The sequence below is a fragment of the Erinaceus europaeus genome, chromosome 18 (assembly GCF_950295315.1).
Source record: "Erinaceus europaeus chromosome 18, mEriEur2.1, whole genome shotgun sequence".
In the NCBI taxonomy this organism is placed as follows: domain Eukaryota; kingdom Metazoa; phylum Chordata; class Mammalia; order Eulipotyphla; family Erinaceidae; genus Erinaceus; species Erinaceus europaeus.
This window is the reverse complement of record NC_080179.1, coordinates 30,991,102-30,997,623: the sequence shown is the minus strand read 5'-3', so window position 1 is coordinate 30,997,623 and position 6,522 is coordinate 30,991,102.

Genomic DNA, 6,522 nt, shown 5'->3' with positions numbered 1-6,522 from the left:
AATTCAAGAAGCCCCGAGGGTCCCAAACAAAATTAACTCAGACATAAAGACTCTAAGATACATAATTTTTAGAATGAAAAATAATAAGGAGAAAGAAAGGATTCTGAAGGCTGTAAGAAAAACAGTCACTTACAGAGGAAACCCCATATGATTAGCAGCAGATTCCTCCACACAAACACTAAAGGCCAGAAGAGAACGGCAAGATATCTACTGAGTGCTCAATGAGAAAGGTTTGCAACCAAGGCTACTGTATCCTGCTAGATCATCATTCAGAGTAGATGGAGGCAAAAAAGCTCCTCAGACAGGAACAGTTAAAGGAATCAACTATCAACTGCCTGAAGAAAGTTCTGAAAGTTCTGAAAGGTCTCCTATAAACAATCAGATCACCTTGAACATGCCATAAAACACACTAAAATTCTACAGTGAAGGCATTAAAATATCTTCATTCTATATCAATAAATGTCAATGGCCTGAATTCACTCATTTAAAGACACAGAGTAAGAAGATGGGTCACAAAACACAACACAACCAGATGTTGTCTGCAGGAATCCCACCTAACTCAACAAGATTGACCACACAAAGGGGGCAGGAACATCTACTATCATATCTGACACAATAGACTTTAAAATAAAAAAATTTTAATAGATAGGGATGGTTATTAATTAAGGCTCAGAGGATCAGTCAACCAAGAGGACTTAATAATTAATAACATGAACCCAATGAGAGGCTATCTAAATACATCAAACATCTACTGAAAGAGCTACAGCAATATATTAACAGCAACACAGTAATAATACGGGACTTCAACATCCCACTCTCTCAAATTAACAGATCACCCAGGCAAAAACTCAATAAAGAAACGAGGGAAATAAATGAAGAGATAAATAAACTAAAAATATTGGACATTTTCAGAGTCATTCACCCAAAAGAACTGGAATAAATGTTCTATTCAAGTTCACATGAGTCATTCTCAAGGATAGACCATATGTTAGGCTACAAAGACAGTGTCAACAAATTCAAGAGCACTGAAATCATCCCAAGTATCTTCTCAGACCACAGTGGAATTAAATTTATGCTAAACAATAAACAAAAAATTAGTGAAAGTTCCAAAATATGGAAACTTAACTGTACACTACTTAAGAACTACTGGGTGAAAGAGGAAATTAAGGAAGAAAAAAAAATGTTTTGAGAGTTCAATGAAAATGAAGAAACAAGCTATCAAAATATTTGGGACACAGCTAAGACAGTATTTAATGAGAAGTTCATAGCCATTCAATCACATATTCAGAAACAAGGAAAAGCTCAAATAAACAACTTGATTGCATACCTTAAAGACTTAGAAGAAGAACAAAAAAGGAATGCTAAAGCAATGAGAAAGATTGAAATAAATAAATAAATAAATAAATAAAGTTAGGGCAGACATAAATAACATTGAAAATAATAAAACCATAAAAAAGATCAATGAAGCTAAATGTTGGTTCTTTGAGAGAGTAAACAAAATCAAAAACCTTTAGCCAGACTCACAAAACAAAAAAAAAGAAGACCCCAATAAATTGGATCGTAAAGGAAGGTGAAAAATTCACAACACACACCACAGAAATTCAACATATTATGGGAGGCTTAGAGAGCCCAGAACTCAATCCATACATGTACAGACACCTCATACATGACAAAAGGACCAAATATGACCAATGGGGAAAAGAAAATCTCTTTAACAAATGGTGTTGGCAGATTTGGAGAGCCACATGTAGAAAAATTAAACTAGACCACCAATTAACACCATACATCAAAATTAACTGAAAATGGATCAAAGATCTGTATATCAGACATGAAAGTATAAAATACATAGAAGAACATATTGGTGAAACATTTCATGACATTAACACTAAAGACATATTTGGAGACTTCACCCCATGAGCAAGGGAAGCAAAAGCAAAACTGAACAAGTGGGACTATATCAAATTAAAAAGCTTCCATACATCAAAAAAGAAGAAAAAAACCTCCATAAAGATAAACAGGAAACCTAGCAAATGAGAGAACATATTTGCACATCATACTTCAGATAAGCACTTGATATCAAACATTTATAAAGAACTCATTCAGCTCAACTAAAAGGAAAGTAACAACCCACTAAAAAAGTGGGCAACAGGACATGCATAAACAGTTCTCCAAAGAAGAGATACACATGGCCCACAGACATATGCAGAAATGCTCTAATTCACTCATCTCCAGAGAAATGCAAATTAAAACCACAATGAGATACCACCTCACACCTGCAAGAATGGACTTCATCAACAAAACAGAAGATAAATGTTGGAAAGTATGTGGAAAGGAACTCTAATACACTGCTGGTGGGAATGCAAAATGGTACAATATGGAAAACAGTATGGAGAATCCTTAAGCAAATATAGATGGAAATACATTATGATTCAGCAATCCCACTCCTAGGCATTTATACAAAAGAGATAATATCACTAATTCGAAGGGATATATGCATACCAATGTTCATAGCTGCATATCTACAATAGCAAAAATTTAGAAGCAGCCAAAATGTCCATCCACAGATGACTGGTTAAAAACTTATGGAATGCTTCCCCAGAGACCCACCCTACTAGGGAAAGAGAGAGGCAGACTGGGAGTATGGACCGACCAGTCAACGCCCATGTTCAGCGGGGAAGCAATTAAAGAAGCCAGACCTTCTACCTTCTGCAACCCACAATGACCCTGGGTTCATGCTCCCAGAGGGATAGAGAATGGGAAAGCTATCAGGGGAGGGGGTGGGAAATGGAGATTGGGTGGTGGGAATTGTATGGAATTGTATCCCTCCTACCCTATGGTTTTGTTAATTAATCCTTTCTTAAATAAAAAATAAATAAAAATAAATAAACTTATGGAATGCCAGAGGCGGGGCTACGAGCAGCAGCAGATCTGTTTCTCTCCTCTCCTCTCCCGGATCAACTAGAAATACCAAAGGAAAGCACCTGGGACTGAAACAAGACAGGACTAAAATGACTACAGGAACCCACCAAATCAACCGTGAGTGCAAACACACATGGCTGGTGACAGAGAGAAGCCTAGGGAGAGACAAAGTGGCTGGTAACAGTCCGGCGGTTTACCAGTTGAGACACCACCTCCAGTCTGTTCCACCAACAAAGGGACAGCTGAAGGGAGGAGAGGACTCCCCAGAGACTCACCAAGTGCAACTCTGAGTCTCCATTGCTACTGCCCTCAGAATCTGGAGCAGCAGCAGGGAGGGACACCTGGGGACAGGGATCTAACCAGGAAACTCAGGAGAAGACCTATACCTCGTTGGCATAGCTGTGGGGCTGTGAATGTCTCTTTGCATAACCGCTGGACGATCTCTGCCACACCCTGCTATATCTCTTGGTCAGGAGTGAGTGATTAAGCTAAGAAGCCTACTTATAGTTTAGAAGCCCTCAGGCTCCCATAGCCTACAGAAAATAAAAAAGAAAAAAAAAAAGAGGCTTTTAAATCACTGAGCTCCAACTCAGGGATTAAAAGACTATTGAAACAACTGTTAACTTCAACCACTGTGAACCCTTTAATTGCCTTATTTAGACACAAGTCAATCCAGGAAATAGTGATCAGTAATTTGAAAAGTACTAAGAGAGGTAACTCATAGCATAATATATAAAATGGGTAAACCAACAAGAAGAAATATTGGAGAAACTAACCAGGACAAAAGTCCTGCTAAAAGCCCGCCAAAGGGTGAAGCACAAAATAACGAGTTCAACATCAAAACATTAGCTAAGGAAAAAAATCACAGGAATGAGTAAAGAGTTTGAAAGAATTGTAGTCAGAAATACAGGAACAACAAATGAGATTCTGTAAGAAAACACTATCTCAAGGTTATTAGAGAGCTGAAAGCTGAAATAGCTGAGCTAAGAACACAACTAGCTGAACAAGCTAAAACAGTATCAGAACAGGGTAACAAAATAGATGAACTCCAGAAAACAGTAGAGGGCAGAGAGAATAGAATCAATGAGACTGAAGACAGAATTAGCAAGATCGAGGACGAATTAGAGACAACTACAAAAGAAGTAAGAGATCTCAAAAAGAGATTAAGAAATGCTGAAAACAACAGAGACCTATGGGATGACTTCAAAAGAAACAATATACAGATTATTGGTTTACCAGAGGAAGAAAGAGAGGGAGAGGAAGAAAGCATTCTTCAGACCATAATAGCTGAAAACTTCTCTAGTCTAGACAACATCAAAGACATAAAGATTCAAGAAGCCCAGAGGGTCCCAAGCAGAATTAACCCAGACTTAAAGACACCAAGATGCATCCCATTTGGAATGAAAGGAATAAGGGTAAAGAAAGGATCCTGAAGGCTGCAAGAGAAAAACAAAGAGTCACCTACAGAGGAAAACCCATAAGATTAGCAGCAGACTTCTCCACACAAACACTACAGGCCAGAAGAGAATGACAAGATATCTATCTATCGATTGCTCAATGAGAAAGGCTTTCAACCAAGAATACTATATCCTACTAGACTGTCATTCAGACTAGATGGAAGCATCAAAACCTTCTCAGACAAGCAACAGTTGAAGGAATCAACCATCACCAAGCCTGCCCTGAAAGAAGTTCTGAAAGATCTTCTATAAACAGTTAGACCATCATAAGTAGGACATATATGAGAACACTCTAAAACTCTACAAGAATGGCATTAAAATATCTTCAATCTATGATATCAATAAATGTCAATAGCCTGAATTCACCTATTAAAAGGCACAGAGTAGGAATATGGATCAGAAAATATAACCCAACAATATGCTATCTACAGGAAACCCACCTAACTCAACAAGACAAACACAGACTTAAAGTGAAAGGATGGAAAACTATCATACAAGCCAATGGCCCACAAAAAAGGGCAGGAACAGCTAATCTCATATCTGACATGATAGATTTTAAAATAAATAAGATTTAAAAAGATAGGAATGGACATTACTTAATGCTCAGAGCATCAGTCAACCAAGAGGACTTAACAATCATTAACATCTATGCACCTAATGAGAAGCCATCTAAATACATCAAATGTCTACTGAAAGAGCTACAACGATATATTCACAGCAACACAGTCATAGTAGGGGACTTCAATACCCCACTCTCTCAACTTGACAGATCATGCAGGCAGAAAATCAATAAAGACATAAGGGAGATAAATGAAGACATAGATAAACTAGAACTGTTGGACATTTTCAGAGTCATCCATCCCAAGAAACTGGAATACACATTTTACTCAAATCCACATGGGTCATTCTCAAGGATAGACCATATGTTAGGCCACAAAGACAGCCATCAGCAAATTCAAGAGCACTGAAATCATCCCAAGCATCTTCTCAGACCACAGTGGAATTAAACTAACACTTAACAATCAACAAAAGAGTAGTAACAGTCCCAAAATGTGGAAGCTCAACAGTACAGTTCTTAACAACCTCTGGGTCAAAGAGGAAATCAAGGAAGAAATAAAAATGTTTCAAGACTTCAATGAAATGAAGACACAAGATATCAAAATATTTGGGACACAGGTAAGGCAGTACTGAGAGGGAATTCCATAGCTATACAAGCACACATTAGGAAACAGGAAAAAGCACAAATAAATAGCCTGATTGCACAACTTAAAGACCTAGAAGAAGAAGAACAAAGAAACCCTAAAACAACCAGAAGGACAGAAATCACTAAAGTTAGAGCAGAAATAAATAACATTGAGAATAGGAAAACCATACAAAAGATCAACGAAAGTAAATGTTGGTTCTTCGAAAGAGTGAACAAAATCAACAATCCTTTAGCCAGACTTACAAAACAAAAAAGGGAGATGACCCAAATAAATCAGATAGATTCACTATTTCATTCGAAAGAGGAGGTATCACAACAGACACCACAGAAATTCAACATATCATGTGAGGCTTCTATGAACAACTATATGCCACCAAGCTAGAGAACCTGGAAGAAATGGACGATTTCTACCTACCAACTTCCAAATCTAAGTAAAGAGGAAGTGGATAACATGAACAGGCTCATCACAGACAATGAAATTGAAACGGTTATCAAAAATCTCCCCAAAAATAAAAGTCCTGGACCAGATGGTTTTACAAATGAATTCTACAAAACCTTCAAAGAAGAACTAACACCTCTACTTTCAAAAGTCTTCCAGAAGATTGAAGACACTGGAATACTCCCTGCCAGCTTCTATGAAGCTAACATCACTCTGACTACAGACCAATATCTCCCATGAACATAGATGCTAAAATATTGAACAAAATTCTAGCCAACAGGACACAGCAGTATATTAAAAAGATTGTTCATCATGACCAAGTGGGGTTCATCCCAGGCATGCAAAGTAGGTTTAATATACATAAATCAATCAATGTGATCCACCACATCAACAAAAGTAAGACCAAAAACCACATGGTCATATCAATAGATGCAGAGAAAGCCTTTGACAGAATACAACATCCCTTTATGATCAAAACACTACAAAAAATGGGAATAGATGGA